The sequence below is a fragment of the Podarcis tiliguerta genome (genome assembly GCF_965153285.1).
Source record: "Podarcis tiliguerta genome assembly, chromosome: 6".
Classification (NCBI taxonomy): domain Eukaryota; kingdom Metazoa; phylum Chordata; class Lepidosauria; order Squamata; family Lacertidae; genus Podarcis; species Podarcis tiliguerta.
The window spans coordinates 44,095,082-44,118,528 of record NC_139539.1 but is presented as its reverse complement, the minus strand read 5'-3'; the positions used below and the strand labels follow the sequence as shown (position 1 = coordinate 44,118,528).

At 43.9% G+C, this 23,447-nt stretch overlaps 1 long non-coding RNA gene across 1 annotated transcript in view; it reads right to left on the bottom strand.

Moving 5' to 3' along the window:
- Positions 1–810: 810 nt before the first annotated feature.
- LOC310679984 overlaps positions 811–23,447 on the bottom strand; it is a 41,873-nt gene continuing 19,236 nt past the window's right edge. Inside the window, exons 3-4 of the long non-coding RNA XR_014512586.1 lie at positions 2,096–2,267; positions 811–935 (exon numbers count right to left, since the gene is read on the bottom strand). This is a non-coding gene — a long non-coding RNA (uncharacterized lncRNA). The remainder of the gene's footprint in view (positions 936–2,095; positions 2,268–23,447) is intronic.

Sequence of the window (23,447 nt, the reverse complement as noted above, 5' to 3'; positions counted from 1 at the left end):
AAGACTTCAATTCTATGATACAAATGGCAGTGTTGGGGCCTATGAAATAGAGCAGACATGAAACTCCACAAAGGATAGACACCTAAGGTGTATGGAGCAGGTTGTGAGGAGCATTAATATGAAGGTAGAGGTTGCAGGATAACATGATCTGGAACTGGGTAGGTGGTATAGTAGGAGATCCGAGCCAAGTAATCCGGAAGCAGGAAACAGAAATAGGCACTGGGGCTCAAGGTCAGAGACCGACTGTTGATCAAGCAAAAATTGAGGCTTGCACTAGAAGTACCGTATTTACTCAGAGGTAATGTGCGCTTTTTTGGCCAAATTATGTCGTGAAAATTAGGATGGGCCTTAGATTTGATGGTGCATTTACATTCACCAGCAAATACTTTTTTGGTTTCAAGGTTTTGAAAACTGAGGTGCGCATTAGATTTGATGGTGTATTACATTTGAGTAAATACAGTGCACAGCAGGCCAGGATGTACCAATGGGCTGCTGGGGTGAGCAGAGCCATGTTTCAACGTGAGAGAGCAGGGCTAAATCAGTTGATTTTCTACTCTGCATCTACAAGGGAAACCAGGACACAAATGAGGAGGTCACCATTCAAATCCTAGTTGATCCTGACAAACAAGCTAGATTCAGAATCAAAGCCAGATGTTCACCTAGTCAAGCACACTTTTTCTTTCAGCTACAATGCACCATCTCTCTCTCTCAATAGCATAATCCCATCCACATGGCCAACCACTTGCAGATGGGATCTTCGCTGATAAAGTAGATGGCCTCATAATGCTTTAGAAGACAAAAAGGCAAGACTACCAAGTCAATAGGCTTTTATTTGGACTCAGATTTCAACTCAGATTGGGGACAGACAGAGACTTGCAATGGAAAGCAGTTGCTGAAGACTCCCTCAAGGCCACTCCAAACTTGAAATCAGTCACCTGTGAATGAAACACATATGTATTTCTGTTGATTGAGTGGTATATAAATCATGTTAAATTAAATTAAATTAAATATGCAACCTTTGTATAAATCATAGCCATTTCACCCTCTTTCATTTTTGTTCATGATGTATAGCTTCTGCTTCAGACTTGCAGGTTTGATATATTCGTTACAACTTTTTTTCTATGTAGATAATGCAAATAAATGAATGGAAAAAGAGACAGATTTATTTGTTTGTTTGTTTCATTTATAAATCACTCTTCCTCCTAAGGGAGCCTAGGGCAATGTACAACAGGGTATAAAATACAAAATAATACCATAAATAAAGCATAACAATAACCATTATAACTATAAAATAACTATACAACTCAGAACCCTCAAAATACACGCATAGTACAAAAAAGCATCTGCAGCTGTTTAGGAAAAGGATCACTTGTGTAATGCCAAATGTGGCCATTGTTGTCATGCAAACAAGCATGGATAAAGAGCAGGCCTTCTGAACCAAATCAGTGATTCCTCCTGCCCATTGTCCTGTCCCTGATTCTGGCCATTGTCAGATGATGTGCTAATAGAACCTTCTAATGGGAAACCCGTGGTTCTCCAGATGTTGCTCAACTAACTCCTATCAAGCCCAGCCAGCATGGCCAGTGGTCCAGGGATAATGGGAGTTGTGGCCCAATAGTTCAGTCGGTAGAGCATGAGACTCTTAATCTCAGGGTTGTGGGTTCAAGCCCCATGTTGGGAAAAACATTCCTGCATTGCAGGCGGTTGGACTAGAACACCCTCATTGTCCCTTCCAACTCTACGATTCTATGAACATCTGGAGGGCCACAGGTTCCCTATCCATGCAAGAGAGGAGCCTATTCCATGCCATCCATTCCCACCCTCCAATAGTGAATGGCGTAGAATATAAATGTGAGACATGAGTATGCCATCTTCACTAAAGATGCTGCAGCCCATGCACTCACCAGACCATTCTTCTCTTGTCCCATCACAGAAGGAGCAGCTCAAAGTCAAAGTATTGCTAAAAGAGAGTTTCTCCAGGAAGTAGGAGCCTTAAAGTCAAGGCTCTAAGCTTTCCAACTTTGTCTCACTGTTCTCATTTTGGAGTAAAGTGAGTTAAAAAAAAACCTAACTAACTAACTAACACCTTACTTACATCAGTTGTTTGCGCTGAAGAAGAACGTTGTCAGTTGCCAAAATTGCCATGGAACAATTTATTCACAAGTATGCCTTTCACCCAATATCAAAAAGATACAAGTTTCTCCCTCTTGGTGGGATTCTTTATGTAGCAGCTCCTCACAGCGAAGAGATGTGCGCTCACTCTCTACCTATTATGTAAAAGAAGAAAGAGCAAATGAATCTTTCATGGAATCCCGCCTAGCACTTTACTGAAAAGAGCACAGTAATGTTGCGTTTATCCATCCATCTCTGAGCAAGCAAAAACTGATGGGGAGGAATGGGGGGGTTGATTAATATGAGATTTGAGGATCCTCTTGGCTCTCACCATTGGTTCTTTTCGAAAACTAATGAATCAAGGCTGGAAGATCAAAGGAGATGATGTTCAGTCTTACACTAATTAACCTTCCCAGCAACAGAGGAAGCTAGATGAGGGCGGGAGAGGACGTGTCACCATAATTCTTTGCACGGTGGGAAAGCCTACACTCAGCAATTAGAACAATTTTCAACTCTGCTGCTGATTACTCTGTCATGTTCAAAGAAGGGCAGATCATGGTCTGCCCAGGGCTTCATGCATATTATATATAAAGGGGGCCGGCTCCCACCTACTTAGGCAGTGAGAGAAGATCTGATTGCTCCCTGCCTTACATAGCAAGGGAGTTTTTAAACAGACCGTATAGTTATGGAGGATGCATGATTGACAGGCGCTAACACTACCCAAATACCTGAGATGCAATCAAGGGCTTGCTGATTTTGTAACTGCACACGTTTTAAGAAAATTGATTGATGTGTAATAACTTGTGATCCTTCAGAGTCCCTCCAGAAAAGAGTACCCATGGTTGCTGAGCATAAAATATGGTGATGCAAGGCATAGTTGTTTACTTCTGTTCTGATTTCTAGGAGATAGTGCAACACCCACTTATTCAAGAAAACTTTTGAGCAATAACAACTGCTGGGCTGTCTTTAGTTTGCCATTAACAACTAGGTGAGTCAGTAGACGGAAATAGTTTTTTACTGATATTTTTGTATGATTTTTATTGTTACTTGTATTGAGGGGGGGATTCGTGTTAAGGTATGTCAGCTAGGGATGCTCAACAAATCTGCTGGGTCTGCATTTCAAAGTGAATTCACCTGATCTACACTCTCCCACACCTGGGAGGTTGTCTCTGGGCTGTTGCCAGCACATTTGGAAGAGGAAGCTCCAAGCTTTCTGCTCAACACATGGCCTAGTCATCCTGGTCAGCTGCTGAGATTAAGGTGAGGTTTTATTATGGTACTTTGAATTAAGTTGGTTGTTTTATTTTTAAAAAAATCATATGATTAGACATGAGAACCCCACCTTCAAACCTTATTTTGTGGCTTTGAGTAGATCACTCTCTCACCTTCCTTTTATAGGGTTGTTGTGAGCAGATCAAGTGATAATATATTGCATCACACGTTGAATGCACAGCAAAGGAGAAAAAAGAAACCTACATAAGATCAAGCAAACATCAGGATGGGTTTGAGACAAACTCAAAATGCTACTGGAAAGCATTTGCCTGTTCCAACAGCCAACCTAACACAATTTCAACCCCTGCTGCTCTCCCCCCCCCCCCCCATGCACACAAGCCTTGAAATGGGTCTGGGGTCTGGCAGCCTTGCATTCATCTCAAGTGGGGAGGGATGTCAGGAGCTGGACAGGGCAAGTCTTAGAAGAGGTTGTTTGTGTTTCTTTTTTGTAAGCCCAGTGCCCACTCCTCAGTTGGCATATTCAGAACAGATTTGGCATCCAACCACCTGGATCACAATGCAGGAGCAGATGGTCATGTAAAGGCCTAAGAAGGAATTTATTTTGGTTTTGGCCTGCTAACTCAATTGACAAATGGAAGCAAAGTCGTGTGTGTGTGTGTGTGTGTTTTGCCTAGTCTGTACTGTGCTCTGGAGAAGGACTGTAGCTCCATGGAAAGGTGCATGCTTTGCATCCAGAAGCTTCCAGGCTCAGTCCCCAGCATCTCCAATCAGAGCTGGGAGAGACACCTGTCTGAAGTCCTGAAGGGCACCTGCCAGTCAGCACAGATAACACTGATCTGGAGGGACCTATGATCTGACTCTGTATAAGGCAGCTCCCTAAATCTACTCTGGGGATTAGCTCTCAGTGCAAGGCACAGGGTCAACATAACATTCACTTGTTGGTCACAACGCAAGACAGTGCTGAAAAATTGAACCTGAGATGAGGAAATATTTTGGATGCTTTGGGAAGGAGCCATTCATTGCTCCCATAACTGAAGTGATACATCTTTGGGTGAACGTTCATATCATCTATTCTGAACCCAATGGTGAATCTGATATTGTCATCAGATTTGCAGATATCCTTGCAAATCTGATATTGTCATCACCATTAAATTACCAGCTCAGCAGAGACCGGATTCTGATTATGCAAAGTGCTAATATGGTTGGCCTGATCAGTGTTTAACAACATCTGGAAATCCACAAGTTCCCCATTCCTGTTCTGCGGGCTTTAGATCCCTTGAGAATGTCAGTCTGTATGCGGAGGATATGTGAACAGAGAAACTTTGGTATGTTCACATTTGATCCGTCTGCAAGATAGTAATGCACAGTCATGTTGTGTGCTTGATACATTTTTCCACTTCTGTGTGCCCACTTTCTCTGGCTCAACATATTTCATCTCATCCATTGGCCTTTTAGTTCATTAAGCAACAGCCACAACTCTGCTGGCAGACCTTTCAAATTGGGGAAGAGTTCTATATCCAGATTAAGATGATCTAAATTGCTAATTTTGATGGATATGAGTTGTGCTGCAAATGCTTAGTTCAGCTCGAGTGAGAAACAATCCCTGTCCTAAAGCCTTACAAATGAGACACCCAAGACAGGTCAAAGAAGCATAATCATTTCCCATCTTAAAGATGGAAAACCAATGAAATTAAGCAGCTTGCCCAAGGTCACGCATGGATCCAAATTTAAAACAAATTGAATAAGTTTCTTTGTGTCATCTTCTTGCTGAGCTTGGAATCGTTTGTGTTCTCTGATCTCCTTGGCTCAGAGCTCAAGGAGCCATGCTGTTACAGTAATAACATGAGGCCAATAAGGCTTATTAAGCCCTGGAGGGATTCTTTGCAATGCCCAAGCCACAGAGCTGCCTAATAAGCAGAGAATGTTGGCCATGCTAATGTCATTAGTGGTGCCATTTGTTTTAGGCTAAATGTTGTACAAAGCAAAATCCGTTTTAATCCCAATTTAGAACAGGCTTGCGGCTGTCACTGGGGGCATTTTTTCCCCAGCCTATTTTTAAAAATAATCTGTTAGGCATGCCAGTTGCCAAAATTCCACTAAGAGCTCTATTCCAGGGCCTTATGCTTTCAGAAAGGCTTCTGCACGGTGCACGGCACGTGCAAACAGAGAGAAGGGCTGCAATTCTTGCTAGACAAAGGAAGCATGAACAGCAAATTGTCGTTTGAGGAATGAACCACACAGAGGGCCAAATTCAACCTAATAGCAAATTGATAGTGGGCATCAGATGTCAGCTAGCACTGTTTCCATATCAGCATTAGATTAGAATGCAGGTGATGGACCTTGTACTTTTCTGTAACTCTGTCAGGGGAAGGGACTGTAGCTCAATGGTGCAAAAACTTTGCAAACAGAAGGTCCCAGTTCGAATCTTTAGCATCTCTGGTTATATGACTGAAATGGGAAAGAGCATTTGCCTAAAACCCTCAAGAGCTAATGGCAGTTAGAACGGACCATACTGGGCTTAGTGGAGAAATAATCTGGCATAGAGTTGTTTCCTATGTTCCTCTGCCTTCCTAACCTGTCCTTTCTTGCTCTCACCATTGCTAGAAAGGTGATGCAGACCTTATTTTCAGACTTATTCTCTGGCAGAAGATAGACAGAGAAACCCAGATTGAACATTTCCTCTGATTCAGCTTTAAAGAGCAAGTTTTCGCTTGGAAAGCTCAGGGCAAAAAAGAAAATGCAAAATGCTTGGGGCATGGAGTGTTGAAGTGCAGACCATCTGCCTGGAAAGAGCAGGGCAAAAAGTAAGTGTGGATAAGCTCTTAGTTGAGTTCTGAGGGTAATACGTTGAACAGAGGTGGCTAACTGGCATCCTTCAGATGTTGTTGGATTCTAATGCCTATAAGCTCCAGAAAGCATGACCAACGGCCAAGGAAGGTGGGAGCTGTAGTTCGACAACATCTGGAGGACCACAGGTTAGCCACTCCTGATTAATATAACTTGGTGGACAAGGACTGACCCATAGGGTTACCCTTCTACATAATGTTTGAGTATTTGCCCCATTTGTAAATGATGTGTTGTCTCCAACATTTATTGGTAGAAGCCTAGCAACCTTCCTTTAGCCAAGAGGAAACTATGAATGAAATCCATACTGAAGCATGCACATGTGTGAAGACACACACACACACACACACACACACACACACACGGAGGTAAAGTTTTCACAGAAAATGAATAATTTAGATCTCAAAAGTAAGAGGCTACAGAACGAAACAGGCACTGCTGTTCTGGTATGAGTTCACAAAAATGAAATATCTGCAATAGAGATACCCTCCTTGAAGTATCATGTTCACTTTGGATATCACTAACTGGGGACGGTTCAGAGGAGATTGATGTCAGCTCCATACTTTATTTAGAATCCATCCAGATTTATTTGCCCAAGTTTACAGGGAGGTTAGGCGACATCAGTTATTTGTTGCATATTCATTCTGATTAATTTGCTAGGAGGTTATTCAATGTTGTATGAAACATCTCCCATCACTTTCCTTATCGCAAAAAGACTGATGGGGGCAGATTTGTTGCACAAGAGCACCAAATCAAATTAATTGAGCAACCTGAATTTGCCAGTATGTAATTGAACACCAGGAGAAAATAGCAACAGTCTAGAAGTGCCATAGCACAGCCTATGAGAAAAAGACAAAAGAGATGTAATAACCAGGAGTGTTCACCCTTCAGAAGGCTAGGGAGAGATCAGAGATTTAAAATCTGCAAGCATGAACTAAGAAAATGTCAGCAGCCCATGCTTCACCTTTTTTGATGATAGCAGAGAAGAAACAATGGCTGTTAATCAGAAGAATATCAGTTTAAATAATAGAATGAGGGAAGACCATTTTTCTGCCCACAAGGGCTGCTGAACAGCAAGTTGAGACACCAATTATTGTTTTCATCAGCAGCTTTAGAGAAGAAGCAAGTGCTCAGAGAAACATCAACCAAACAACATGATTATCAATATCTGTACTTTTCTGCATTCCACTTTCTTTTGACCTCACTGTTTCCAACCTCCCCGCCTTCCAAACCACATTTCTATATACCCGTGAAACTCAGGATAAAATTTATGCATCTGATAAGGTGGACTGTAGTCCAAGAAAGCTCACAGGCATAATACATTTGTTAGCCTTTCAGGTGCCACAAGACTCTTGGTTGTTTTTACCAGCCAAAAGAAAAGCCTTTGACTTGTTCCATTTTGCTTTGTTGCAGAAGAATGGTGTACACACAGTCTTCTCAAGAGGCTCTGTGATTATGTTTTTCCAAGGACATATTTCTAAGACTGCCGGATTGGGGACTTGAAGTGAGCGTGATGCAATTCCTGCCTTTTCGTTCCATATAATTTTGGATGAATCAAAGAGTTTCCCATCTGTAAAATGGAGCTTAAAGCATAGTTTATCTTTTGCATTATAAACACATTTGGAAGCCCTGCCTGCGTTAGACCACAGGATAAGCTGGGGCCTTGGAGTCCTTTACATCATATAAAATGCTCTTATATGAGAGAGTGAGCAAATTATTGAGCCAGGAAATTCCTTTTTCTGCATGCATCTCACTGCAGCCCCATCTGTTATTCTACATGTAGCTGGAGGGTAAGTTGAAAAAGAAAAAATGTGCCCTGGTTCCTTCTACTGACATACAGCACTCCAGAAATGTGATCATGTTTGCAAATGCCAGATATAATGATTTCCAGAGGGGAGGAAGAAACAGACACATTCTTAGAGCTCACATTTTGAAATGTGTTGAGGGTTTTTTAAACTTCCAAAATCATTTGGTAATACTAAGCCATCTCTATTTTTCACTCCTTTATGAAAGTGTTTGGTGGTGAAATTAACTGTGACAGATAGTAAGCACATGCTCTCTCTGCTCCTGACATGACAATTAGAGAAAAATCTTTCACATATTAGCAAGAACAAATGCTACCAAGGAGAGGTCTAATCACTCATCTTCCAGTCCCTACATTTTTCAAATGTTATTACAATGAACTTCACTCCTTTATAGCTTTGCAGCATTTAGAGGCTGGAGAAGTGAAGGCAGACCTAGTAAGGGCAGCTTTTTCTGGTCCAGAAACAGTCATGGCTGGGGAATTAGTGTCCTGTCCATGTCATTGGGCTGGACAATTGAAACTGATCCCACAGGTTGAAAATCAACATTACTCCAGGGACCTCCAACAGACCTAGACTAGTTGTAGCATCAGGTTCAGCACATATCTGAGCAATTTTTGACCTCAAAGCGTTTCACAAATCTTTTGCAGCAGGTTATTGAATAGCATAGACATCTTGCTTTTTTGAAGACTTCAGTTTTGGACATCTTGTCTTAGCCACAGCAGCTATCCTCTTGCTTCTCTCTGAAACCCTTCAGGATCCTGATTTGCCCTGTCTCCATCCCTTATCTCCCACTATGCATTACATGGATCTTCCTAAAAACAGTGAAACACTTGAATGAGTCCCATTATGATAGATATTTTAAAAGGTCAACTCCCACTGTGTTTGATAAACTACTGCAGTCATTATCTGAACAGCATAATAAGATCGTTTCAATGAAGCAAGCAACATTTACATGTACCTTCTGTATTTTAATAGTATGTTTTCATTAAATCTTGTATTAGCAAGCATTAGTCCATAGTAGATTCTCAGTCACCAGAGTTTTTATGCTGCAATTCCACATTCACTGTTTATACATGTGGCTGCGGAGGTACATATAATTGAAAGTTGTGTTCCACTATCTCACAACTTCCTGCCTCACTAATGGCATACACAACCAGTACTGCATCCAATATTGAAGGGGCCCAGTGTTGCGTGTATGAGCAGTGTCACATACCTGTGACATCACATGTGCACATCGTCCAGAGGAGGCTGAGCATGCAGTCCAGCGCTTGTGCAGCTTCAATGTCCAGTGGCTCCTCGTCTCTTGTGCTCAGGAGGAGCCAGCCACTGATGCTGCACCATGCATGGCTCCATGCTCACCCCCTCAACATTGTGGGGGCTCAGCCCACTGCCAACAAATATTCAGGGAACCAAAGACACCCCCACCCCTAGGAGTTGGCACCTATGCACATAACATGGGCCCTTTGCAATCTTGGAGTACAATGGACAGCACAAACATTTCCAAAGCACCGGATGGTTCTCATACTGTTGCCTGAAGATCTGCCACTTTCACTGGTTTATTTAAAAATGGCCTTCACCACTAAACTCATCTAATGGGCTAGCAGGGCACATGTGTGAAGCCTACCTGCTGAGCTACCTTGACCTCATTTCCTCGATCGTCGGAAGCCGTGTTGTCAGAAAGAAGATGCAGCAGATAAAACTAATCTTTCACTATCTCTGGCAGCTTTTCCCTGGTGTTTGCCCATTTGCAAAATTGTTCAGATCCGCACAGGAAAGCTACTGCATGTTGCCAGCAACTGAAATCCAATTAGCTTTAATTGCTACGTCCTCACTGATCCGTTCAGTAGGACCATGAGAATAAGGCATGGACCCATGTGAGTACTTTGCCTATTGATGAAGCAATGGTGTCACACAGACCTGGCTCCTAAAGAAGCACAGTCATGTTTCTTGTATCTATTATGTAATAATGAAGTCAATACACCTATCTTCACGTAAGATGAAAACTTCAAGGGCACATGTGCGCACACAAAACAACACCATATCAGCTCACCTTGCCTGGAGAAAACAAAAAATGGTCACAACACAACAAGAATCCTGGTTTATTTAAGAACATAGGAAGCTGCCTCAGGCTATTTGTGCATTTAGCCGTAGTATGTCTGTAAGGGGTTATCCAAGGCAGAGGTCTTTTTCACATCTCCTGCTCTTCCTGGGCCTTCACCTGGAGCTGCCAGGGATTGAATTTGGGGCCTTCTGCATGCAAAGCACATTTGTTAAGTCTCTGAACACGTCAGAGGCAGTATGTCTCTGAATACCAGTTGCTGGAAATCGCATGTAGGGAGAGTGCTGTTATCACTCAGTTTCTGCTTACAGGTTCCCACAGACATCTGGTTCACCACTGTGAGATGCCCTTTGGCCTGATCCAGCAGCTTCTTCTTATGTTTGTTTGTAAGTTTTTACATTTATACCCCATCTTGTGAGAAATAATCTCACAGCCAAAATAAAACTTCAAGCTTTGCTAGACAAGCAAAGAGTTAAGACACGTGGAGTTCTCCCATGTAAATTCCTAGAGAGAATACTCTGTGAGGTCATATCCCCTGCTTTCCCTGGCAGGAAAAGTAAGGAAGATAATCCTTACTACTTTGTCCATCCTCAGAGTTTGGTCATTTTTCTCTCTCCGTGTAACTGAGGTAGGTTCTGGATTGAAACTGGGACCTGATACATGCAAGAAATGTGCTACACCACTGAGCTATGGACCCCCACCTTGTCACTGAATAGTTGCAGGACGGAGCAGCAGCACTCCATCAAAGATGCAGAGCCTTTAATGAGCATTCATTGGGTATGGCTGTCCAACCAGCTGTTGGTCCACCAAACAGTGGTACTGTCCACCCCATGTTTTACCATCTTGACAACAAGGATATTTCATGTGCAAGAGAGGACTATGCACAGAACATGAACTGCAAAGTCATCATATTGCAGCACAAAACATAAAATAGTGAAAAACACCACTCAGAATGTGAATTACTGCCAAGGCTACTGAGAAATGTTATACATAAACACCTGGAATTAAAGGTTTAAAAAATGACAGGGTGTTGCTGCAGAGGGTTAATGCTGCTGCCTTTCAAATCTTTTTTTAAAATATTGGGATGAGCCTTTAAGTGCTGAAGTTGCAAGTGGGAAGAGAGACTGTGAAGAATAGCAGTTTAAGAGAGAGACTACAAAAATGAGGTCACAGACATGGGGAGGGAGGTGTGCTATCATTAACAGAATCACAAATAAACGTGCTAGCTGCGGGAAGTCTTGTATTTTCCCAGATACAATTGCAGTTGGATCGCTGGGAAGAATTGATGCTCTCGCCACAGAAATGGATCTTTGAGGGAAGGCATATGGTCTGTGTGAAACTTGCCACTATTGTACCAATAGCTGATTGCATCAAATGGCTCTGAGGCAAGCAAAACTTAGCTGCTAAGGCTGCAACCGTAAGCATATTTGGCAGGGAGTAAGCCCCTGTCGCGGGTGGCGCTGTGGGTTAAAGCCTCAGTGCCTCAGAGCCTCGGTGCCTAGGGCTTGCCGATCGAAAGGTCGGCAGTTCGAATCCCCGCGGCGGGGTGCGCTCCCGCTGTTCGGTCCCAGCGCCTGCCAACCTAGCAGTTCGAAAGCACCCCTGGGTGCAAGTAGATAAATAGGGACCGCTTACTAGCGGGAAGGTAAACGGCGTTTCCGTGTGCGGCTCTGGCTCGCCAGAGCAGCGATGTCACGCTGGCCACGTGACCCGGAAGTGTCTTCGGACAGCGCTGGCCCCCGGCCTCTTGAGTGAGATGGACGCACAACCCTAGAGTCTGTCAAGACTGGCCCGTACGGGCAGGGGTACCTTTACCTTTAGCCCCAATTGGACTCCATCAGAGCTGCTTCTCAATAAACATGCTTAGGAGTGTACTCTTCAATGGGGCAGAGACTCCCTCTCCCAAGATAGCAACAATAAGCACCACACAGATTCTGCTCTAACATGGACCATGGCTCCCCTGACACATCCTTGCAGAGAAAAGAGGGGGCTGCCCGGCAGGTGTTTGTTCCTCAAGTCAGCAGCAATATGGCCTTCCAGCAATAATGGCTTGTGTTTCTTTTGGAACTTTTCCATAATTCATACAGTGGCCTCCTCTCAGCCATCAAATATTTATGCCCTGATGATGCTTAGTAAGAAACATATTCTTCCTTGGAGCATGGCTGAACATTCAAGGCTGGCATGGATTTTCCTTTGTTCAAGTCATTATGTTCAGTATCGATTTAGCTTGTCAGGTGGATGGGGTGTGCTTCAGGAATGAAAACAGCACAATGCTTTTCCCTACACCCAAAGAGCAGCTGCCTGATTCTGCTTTTGCAGTCTAGTTCCCCCTCGACCACGCCGAGAAGATAATAAACCTCTCTTTGCAGCAATAAAACATGGACTGGGCAGAAATGGCCTGCCAATGTTCTCTGCATTGTTTGTGGGTGGCAAGATTCAGGGGACATTTTGCTGAACATTCTCCTGGGGAGAGCTGAAATTCTCCAACATTCAAGAAATTAAATTTTCAAAAATTATCCAGATAATTCTTTTCTGAGACTCTTTGGCTGACCACTAAAGAAAACCACTCTTCTACAGTTTAAGAGCCTTTGAAAGACAAAAATGGCTCTATCTCCCTCTAGTGACCAAATGGGTTAGCATTTGATGGCTCGATTCAGAGGTCCGCTTCTCACATTTGGCAAAGTAATGCTCTGAGAAGCTCCATCAATTGTGAAGGGCCACTTTGCTCTTGGGTTTGCTCAAACAGCAGCCTCCAGCCACCCTGTCCAGTGTTATGGAAGAGAAGGCAGCAGACATAGCCTTCTTCCAGTGCACCCAACCTTCAGCTTCCTCCTGGTCACTTGTGGGTCATAGTGCCTGCTTTTTTTCTCTGCTGGAGGTTGAGTCTTTGTCAGAGGGGTCAGAACAAATCCTTCCCACTTCAGCTCAAGCCCTGCATCAAAGCATTCATTTATTTGAACAGATAACATTGTCCCATCCGCCAGCCTGGGTTTCGTAAATCCTCTGGCATCTAGATCTACCACATTGTGCTCAAGGAGAGAAAATCCATCCCACACCATGGGGTTTGCGGCTGATCTTCTACTGTGCCACTGCTAACCCATTGACGAAAAATCCTAGAGTGGCTGCTCTCTGTGAGAATGGGAGGGGGGTGAAAGGAAGCAGATACAATAATAATTAATGCATGACCCATAAAACCCCAGTTTGCAGACGTATGCTCTTGCTGGGCAGTTAGAAGGCAGTGTTTTAAAATCCCATCCATTATTCATAGGGCAGTGCCATTTTAATAGTTAAACTTGTTTCCAATTAATTTTTAATTAAATCCACTTTTCAAAAAAAACCTAAGACACAACATTTTGCCTGAAGCAAGATCCTCTGACCTACTGTGGAATCAGAGTCTGTTGTCAGGACCAATTCACACATTGCCAAATTCTTACGCAGAAGATGCTTCCATGGAATAGAGATGTGATTTTTAGCATATTTGTTTTCCATACTTTCTCAAGGGACTCCAGAGTTACCCTCACAGCTCCCATGCAAGGTAGGCTACACTGAGAGAAAGTGACTTTTCCAAGGCCACCCAAATCTTCTGGATCCAAGTCCATCATTGATGAGGACGCCATCATCTATATACATAATGCTTTACAAAGAACATATTTGACAAATCCATGTCGCAGAGGACTTATGAACATTAAAAAGGCATGTGGAAAACAAAGAGGAAAGGGGTGAAATGGAGACAGGAATAAACAGGGAAAGAATATAGAAATTATTTTAAATACAGGTATTTTGGCTTAGTTGTGATATAGTATTGAGACCAGGAAGTTGTTCCAAAAATGTCCTGGAAAAGGTCAGCTTTGAGGAGAGGGTAGTGGTCACATAGATATGTTTTGGAGGGCAGTTCCAGGCATAAGGGGCAGGAAGGCAGAAAGGGTGGAAGCCAATGAATTATATCCAATGCAGCACCAAGCAAAATGTTCTGTCAGCACAAAGAGTTCTCCTTGCACAGCAGAAAGTTCTCCCTCTCTTCTCCCCCTGAGTGCCCCCTAAATCCATTCTGGGGTTCCCCCAACCCTCTGGTGCAGATTTGGGGATGATGCTGGGTGCACATGGGTGGAGGAGAAGGGGGAAATCCCTTGGGGGGGGAGACACTCTGCATGTACTCAGAGGCACCCACTGCCATTACTTTACGCTGACATTCCCTGACATTCAAAGCAGATTCAGGGGCTTAATGCTGATGAGCCTTGGCTCAAAAGTATGCCCTGAAAATGGGATTGGCATCCTCTGTGACACTGAGTAGGAAATGAAATTCTTACCCTTCAAAACTGCATTCCTAAGTGCCTACTCCTCACAGGCTTAGTGATCAGAACAAAAACATTATAGTGTCTGGAAGATAAGTCCACTTAGCAGCTGCAAAGCAACTCCACGCACTAGAAGGGACCGGCTTAGCAGCAAATTCTTCTCTTACAAAACTCGTAGGAAGGCTAAAGCTCCCATTTGTTTTAGCGCATAGACGGCAGGACCAACCAGGTTATGGCAGAGAATAGAAATGTGCACACACAAAATCCCTGACTTTGCTATCAGAAGGCTACGCCGTATCTATAATGCTTAAAAATAAACCCTGCTTTGAACAGAGCTGAGCTGAGCTAAAATGACAGCATGAGTTTAATTACTCCCATCTTGTTCAGAGCGATAGGAACTATAATAAAACATGGCCCAGATTTCACGGTTTTTCACACCATAAGCCAATTAAAAAGTGCCTCTGACATGAGCCCTGCTGCAATTAACCAAGAGCAGACTTGCACTCAAAGGAGATGTGTAAACAGAGGGCAGCCACAAAACCATCTAGCTCACTCCCCTATCAAGCAGCTTCAGTGACAGCATCCTAAAGGGGAGGCTGCCTGTGCTGGGGGTTATTCCAACAAGAGGAGCAGGAAGTGCATCAAGTCCTCAACACCTCTAATGGAAAAAAGATCCAAGACTCAGCAGATGTGAAATCAAAGAGGGACAGATCCGTCTAGCATGCTGTGAGTAGGACAAGGGGGTGTGAAATTAGACAATGCCACAGGCGATACAAGCAAAGAGCTTGATGGATCAGTTTTCCTCCTGAGCAACGAAAAATGATCTGGAGAAACTGATGCACAGGGAAATCCACAATTAAGAGCCAAGCCTTGGCAGGTGCCTGAAGCTATTTCACATAGCTCCTGTTCCTGTTCTGCCTTGAGGCCGAGATTTGCAGAAGCGAAAAGAAGCTGAATGCAGACCCAGGGCACAGCTTGTAAAACTCAAGGGAAGCAGAGAGGCCGGGGGATGGGCTGAGAATGTAGTGCAGCAGAGGACTGTGTTCTGGTACTCTAACCATCACAGCAATAAGAGGAGCTAAATAGCACCCTACATTTGAATAAGGGTGTCTTTCGTCAATACATCTTGCCCTGAGACGCCCTTCAAATGCAGCAGCAGACTTACAAGAGACCCTTTTCCATAACATGATCCTGCATGGCTGATGGCTCCAGACGCCCAATGCAACCATGCAGTATATAGCTGGCACAAAAATCCTCGATACATCCTGTCATGTGGTTGCATGAGCCACATGTACCCAGGGGGCGTAACGCAGGAAGACCAGGAGGGCCATGGCCCTGGATGCATAATTTTGAGGGGGCACAAACTAGGCACCCCCACACAGACACTGGCTTCTGTGGGGATCATCGTCCCACCCAGGTGCATTTTGGTGGACCCTGTCTCTGGCTCCCCATCCTTCCCTGTCTGCCCTGGGGGGTCTCTGGACCCCGAAGCCCAGCTTGGCCTCCCCGCCGTGTCCCCAGCCCCCTTGCTGAATGGCTCGCTCTCTCCTCGTTTGGCATGCTCCCTAGACAGTGAGTGGGCAGGGATGGAGGGAGGTGGGCAAGGGGCGACCCCAGCATGGCACTCCAGCCCAACGCTCCTCTCCATGGGCATCAGGGGGGTTCACAGGGTCAAACCATTCTATGAATAAGGTGATGGGAAAGGAGGGCAGGATTTTACTTTCAGGAACAGGTCTGGAACATAACCGTACAAACAGACGCATTTGCAAGATGGGCACTGGACATGGAAACAGAAGCTGATAAAAGAACCGTCAGAGATGGTATGTGCTGTTTTTAGGGGCTAGTTAGCGACACCTTGGCTTGGAAAGAGCATGAGACAGCAATTGGATCTGGGAAAAGAAGGCTCGGCATACCATGCCAGAAGGCCTAGCAGTGGAAGCCAATGCCAGAGAAAAGGGTGCCAGGTGCCAGGCAGACTGACAACAGCTAGGAGAGACACAGACACCAGAACCCCCCGGGACTGCTAGCAGAACAAGCCTGTGCCGTGCAGAGGCGCCAAGGTGTCACTGATTCTTGTCCTTTAGCTTAGTAGTGTCAACATGCTTTCTAGTCTGATTGATGACTCAGGAAGTCACAGAGCAGCCCTGCTCTACTGCGCTCTGATCTCACCCACGAGTCAGTGCATCAGCAGGAACAGCTGCGACCAGATTTACTGAGGGAATTATTACTGCAAGGGTCGCCTGCTTCAGATGCCTTTGACTGTATATGTCCTGCAGTAAATTACTCCCTATAATTTTTTTAAATCATTGCAGGAGTCTGGCATCATAGGGAGCAATGTAATGTGGAACAAGTGAGAACGTGCTTCCCAAAATAAACCCCACAGGAAATCAAACCAAGAAAGGTGATAGTCCCGCCTTCCTTTCTGCCACCAATATTTCCAGTCCTGACATACAGTTTATACACTATGCACACGGTGGAAGTGCACTAGGTGGAGGGGTTTGATGTCATCTCATTCTTGACAATTTCACTTTTCATTCTAGCCACAAGATTCAAGTTTCCTGATGTGCCAGTTTTCTAGCAAGGCATATGCAAGGCCCGCTACCTGCTGATTTCCTCCATAGATGTCTTACCTAACCTTTTTTAACAGAAGACATTTTCCTCTGCCCAGTGTTTTTCTGCTACTAATTTTTAAAGTCAGTCTTTTAGGCCCAAATTAGATGCAGTGTGGGATAGTTATGATTCTCCTGCATTAAAAAGATATGTGCAAAGAGAAGATACTGGTTAGATTAGGAATATGACACTAGAATAGGTAGGGTTAGCTCCATATTTTTCTGATTAAAATTCTCTTGCCCATATTTTCTATTTGCACCATGCAGAGTAAAACTTACAGATCTTGCATGGATACCTCGGTACCAGTAAACTACAGACGGCAGCGAGGGCTAATTGGAATAAAGGATTAATCTCATTCTTCAGTGCTATGGTCCTGATTCAATTCAAGGGTCCCTGTGGCTTCTATTAAACGAGAAACAACAACCCATGTCTTGTTAGGTTCTTATTAATATGTATAGTGAGTGCACAGTGGAATCGGCCTAATCTCCAGGATTTTCTGCAGAGCAGGTACCAACACTGGACATTCAGTCCCAGGAATGTGGTCCACTTAGGGATAATGCTTCTCTTCTTCCATCTTGCCCTCTGTAGGCTTCCCATCTATCTAAAATTAGGTTGTAAGCTCTTCAGAGGAGGGATCTGTCTTTTGTGGTTGAATGCAAATGGCACTTCTAAGCTAAATCTATAATTTTCCATACAAGGGGTTTGAGACTAGGATCAAGCCCATCTCTACCAATCTGCACAGGGCATCTTTCTAAGGAAAGGCACTCCTGGCTCTCCTACCAGATCATATCTGCTTTAGCCCTTAGAACAAAAACCAGCATCTATTGTCTCACAACTCCATGCACTTTCTTCTGTGGCTTCTTATCTTTGGAACTCATTTGCCTCCAGACATTCAGATGGTCTAGTTTAATTACCGGTATATGAATCTTCTCCAAGCTGGTGCCCTGCAGATGTTGTTACCTCCACATCGGCCTCAGTCCGCAAGTCCAATGGGAGTTACTAGTTCAATAACATCTGGAAGGAGACAGGCTCACCACGCTGAAGAACTGCATGAAAAGTTGGCTCTAGCCTTGGAAAATAGAAATCTGTTCATTTTTTAAGGTGCCACCAGAGTCCTTGTTGATTTTGCCTTTTCACAAGTCTGTTTCAAACCATAAATCTGAAACTCTTGACTGTGGCAACCAGTTGCTATTGAAATGAGGCTTCAAATATAATAACATGAGTCAAATTTCAAACCCAACCTCCAGGACCAACGTCTCTCTCATCTTCACATTTTGTCTTTCCAATTGGGGCTATGTTGTCTGACAAAGCCAGCCAGCATCTCTCAATAGGGAGCACTTTTCTCTTTTCTTTTTTCTCTGGAGGTCACTTGGAAAGAGCAACAGCTCCTTCTAGAGGCCCTTTGCTAATAACACAATTTGACCCGCAAAGCACAGTACAAAAGGCTTCCCAGAGAGAGGGAAGGAAAGATTTTGCATGTGCTATTAACAATGGTAAATAGATCACGATTCAAGTTACAAAATCCCACAAGAACCTTTGCATTCTGTGGAGCTCATTCAGCTTCCAAGCTTCTTCAGATTCTGTCACAGCATTCCTGAAAGCTCGTACATTCAGAAAAACCAAAGGAGAGTTTCTTCAGTGCCAGGGAAGTTAAGTGACTGAAAATAGATGTTTTTTAGCTTTGCTGAACCTCCTGCAGCAAAGTAATGGTAATTTTAAAAAAGATCCAGAATCAAATCAAAAGTAGAATACATTTGAATGATTTAGTTAAATCAAAGCAGACAAATAATGGGAACATAGATGAAATTTAAGAAAGCCATATATATTTATTTAATTTTATTTGAAAAAATTCTAATTTGTATGCAGACAGGGAAAGATATCAACTTAAAAGGCTAATTGAGAGAGGAAGGCCAGGGCCATCTTTAGCAGATGCGACGCCGGGGTGCAAATATCCGCCCAGCGCCCCCAAATTATCACGGATAGTTTTGGGGTGGCCGTAGCTGCTTTTATTTAAAATGCATCTCTGGGTTATTTGTGGCGTATAGGAATTTGTTCATTTTTTTCCTTCAAAATATAGTCCGCCCCGCCCACAAGGTTTGAGGGACAGTGGACCGGCCCCCTGCTGAAAAAGTTTGCTGACCCTTGTCCTATGCATTGCCGTGTAGACATCATCACCAACAGGACTGGACTATCTGAGCCAAAATACTATATTGTACTAAGTGAAAGATCCATGATCTTCTTTTCCACAGTTTTTCAAAAGTATAATCAAGCATAAGGTCATTATTCAGTTTGGGGTCATGGTGCTAGTAAAATGGAGATTCACCCCCATAACTTCCTGACAGTAAGAGCTGTTCGACAGTGGAATTTGCTGCCAAGGAGTGTGGTGGAGTCTCCTTCTTTGGAGGTCTTTAAGCAGAGGCTTGACAACCATATGTCAGGAGTGCTCTGATGGTGTTTCCTGCTTGGCAGGGGGTTGGACTCGATGGCCCTTGTGGTCTCTTCCAACTCTATGATTCTATGATTCTACCACACCACCTTCATCCCATAACTGCAATTTGCCCCATGGGGAGGAAGCATGGGCCAGTCTTCCCCAACCTGGTGCCTTCCCTGCTCCCAGTGTTTTGTACTACAACTCACATCAGCCTCAGTCAGAGATTCTAGTAGCTGTAGTTCAACAATATCTGGAGACCACCAAGTTGGGGGAGGCTGAGATAGATAGAGGTCCTGTTATGGTACATTTTAAACAGCACAATCCTATATACCCCTGCTCCAAAATCAGTTGCACTGAGTTCAATAGAGCTTATTCTCATGAAAGTGAGTATAAGATTACAGCCCAAAACAGATCTCCCACTGTCGCGTCTAGTTGCTACTCCATACATCTTGACTAATGGGATTATAAGAGGTTTTTCTGCATAAAGAACATCTCTCAATATAGGCTCTTTGCTGCCACGGTAGCAATTTTCCTCCATTCTTTTTCCAGGCATGTTCTCTTCCAGTTTGTAAACACACTACTCATTTAAAAACCACTTTCTATCTTATCTATGCATCTTAGTCAAGGCCATCCTGAAGTTCTACCTTATAGCAATGCATCTAAAAATTTGTCATGGTTTTCTTTCAGCAGGCATTCCTAAAATGCAGCCAATCCATCTTAATCACTTTGATTTAGTCTTTGCAACAATATCTGTTCTTCATACAGCCAATAAAATTCCTCAATCTTTCTGGTCCATAAATTCTCCTCACCATTTCCCATTAATTTGTTTTTCTTCCCTTTTTGTCATTGTCACGCACTTTAGAGAAAGGCACAGTGTTCGAATTATAATAATTGAAGTTTAATATTCTTGGAAATGTTTTTGCTTTTGAAGACTTAGTTGCAAACTTTGTATTAGTACCAAGGACTGTGTTCAAAGATCAAGAAGTTACTTCTTGCTAACCCTACTGACTCAAGCCCCCTCCTGCTGCCGCCGCAAAAAAAAAAGTGGACCCCATCTTTTAAGATCTGGGTAAATACTTTCCTTATTACACACCTGATACACACAAAAACAAATGCATTTGTTCAAACACAAGGAGATGAAAAATAACATGAAAAACTAGCTGCTTTGTCAGGCACAAACAGTGATACCCTACAGGTCAAAGAAAGCTTTGAGCCAAAATCTAGGTTGACAATTGAAAATATATTGAAGATCTCCACTTACAGTTCTGGGGTGTAGCTGGTGCTGGTTTCCCTGGGCACCCTACTTCTGTGGCAACTCTGAAGTTGAGGATGCTGCTCTTGACATGATGGAGTTGGTCCAGTGCATGTACCGTAGCTTGTTTCTTGATTGTCACCAGAGGCATAAAACTCCCTCCCTCCTTCTCTGTCTCTCTGCCTCTCTTTCTCGCACACTCTGACTTATCTCCTTTTCTCTCTATTCCCTCCAAATGCCCCCTTTCCACCCAGGCATTTCCACCCACCCCCTTTCTATTCCTTCTCTGCCCCTCCCTGCCACCCATCACCAGAGGACTGAAAGTATCTCATGCTTTCTTCCATTAACCACTACCCTTCCATCTCTCGCTCTCCACCACTGACACCTTACCTGAGTGACTCTTCATCCTACAATGCTTAATTGTCTACAGTACCATTGCGAAGGAGGATGGGGGGACCAGAAAAACTGGCCATGCCCCCATGATCTCATTGGCTATGTCCCCATGACTGCCTAGCACCCTACCAGGTCTAGTGGGCATGAGCCACACTGAGTGACCACAAAAAGACTCAGTAAAAAAATCCAAATGCCCCAAGCTCCTGTTTGCGCTAGCTTGGCCTCTCCTACATTGAATACATCCCCTTAAACATGCCCATCCATTTTACTGGATGCCAGGATTGTACTCCCATCCTTCCTGAACAGAGAAGAGGTGCACACAATCTAAAAGGACATGGCACAAGAGAACAAAGCCATCGGAGGAAAAAGCAAGCTCTTAAAGACACAGTTTTGAGTCACTTCAGTGAGTCCAAGGCAAAAAAAAAAAAGTAATCAGGTTTTGCTCAAGCAAGTCCCATTCTCCTTCCCACCAGCATTTTCTTTGTTTGAAGATTACTTTTTTTTTTGCCTTGGACTCAAGGCATTACTCTGGTGCATTACTGAGTGCACACCACTGCTGTTGTTGTTGTTGCTGCTGCTGTTTAGTTGTTTAGATGTGTCCGACTCTTCGTAACCCCAAGGACCAGAGCATGCCAGGCACTCCTGTCTTCCACTGTCTCCCATAGTCTGGTCAAACTCATGCTGGTAGCTTCGAGAACACTGTCCAACCATCTCGTCCTCTGTCGTCCCCTTCTCCTTGTGCCCTCAATCTTACCCAACACCAGGGTCTTTTCCAGGGAGTCTTCTCTTCTCATGAGGTGGCCAAAGTATTGGAGCCTCAGCTTCATGATCTGTCCCTCCAGTGAGCACTCAGGGCTGATTTCCTTAAGAACGGATAGGTTTGATCTTCTTGCAGTCCATGGGACTCTCAAGTGTCTCCTCCAGCACCATAATTCAAAAGCATCAATTCTTCGGCGATCAGCCTTCTTTACGGTCCTGCTCTCACTTCCATACATCACTACTGGAAAAACCATAGCTTTAACTATACGGACCTTTGTCAGCAAGGTGATGTCTCTGCTTTTTAAGATGCTGTCTAGGTTTGTCATTGCTTTTCTCCCAAGAAGCAGGTGTCTTTTAATTTTGTGACTGCTGTCACCATCTGCAGTGATCATGGAACCCAAGAAAGGAAAATCTCTCACTCTCACTCTCACTCACTCCATTTCTTCCCCTTCTATTTGCCAGGAGGTGATGGGACCAGTGGCTGTGACTTAGTTTTTTTTATACTGAGCTTCAGACCATATTAAAATGTTCTTTAATTCCTCCTCACTTTCTGCCATCAAGGTTGTGTCACCTGCATATCTGAGGTTGTTGATATTTCTTCCGGCAATCTTAATTCTGGCTTGGGATTCATCCAGGGATTCATGCCTTTCGCATGATGAATTCTGCATATAAGTTAAATAAGCAGGGAGACAATATACAGCCTTGTCATACTCCTTTCCCAATTTTGAACCAATCAGTTGTTCCATATCCAGTACTAACTGTAGCTTCTTGTCCCACATAGAGATTTCTCAGGAGACAGATGAGGTGATCAGGCACTCCCATTTCTTTAAGAAATTGCCATAGTTTGCTGTGGTCGACACAGTCAAATGCTTTTGCGTAGTCAATGAAACAGAAGTAGATGTTTTTCTGGAACTCTGTAGCTTTCTCCATAATCCAGCGCATGTTTGCAATTTGGTCTCTGGTTCCTCTGCTGCTTCAAAATCCAGCTTGCACTTCTGGGAGTTCTCGGTCCACATACTGCTTAAGCCTGCCTTGTAGAATTTTATGCATAACCTTGCTAGCGTGTGAAATGAGCGCAATTGTGCGGTAGTTGGAGCATTCTTTGGCACTGCCCTTCTTTGGGATTGGGATGTAGACTGATCTTCTCCAATCCTCTGGCCACTGCTGAGTTTTCCAAACTTGCTGGCATATTGAGTGTAGCACCTTAACAGCATCATCTTTTAAAATTTTAAATAGTTCAGCTGGAATACCATCACTTCCACTGGCCTTGTTATTAGCAATGCTTTCTACGGGCACACCACTGCACTCTGTGCAATTACTGAGGTGGGCGCTGAGGCACTCTCCTCAGTGTCCTCTGGGAGCACCCAATAACAGTCTCTCCCTCCTTCTGCAGCCTTCTCCTTAGCCTATCCACTCCCTAAAAGAGCTGGAACTGACTCAGCCCTTCAGGGGCATGGCGAAAGCAGCAGTTCACAGAGGCAATGTTCTCACCACGTCCACCCCACTCTTCCTCCACTGATCTGTTCTATGATCCCTTCCTGTAGGGCATTTCTTTTCCTGGAAAGGACTTTTGTTCTTCAGCAAACCTTAGGTGCCAGATGAAGATACCTCCCTGCTGGGTGAGGATGGCACCATGTCGACAGCATAAGCAGTGACA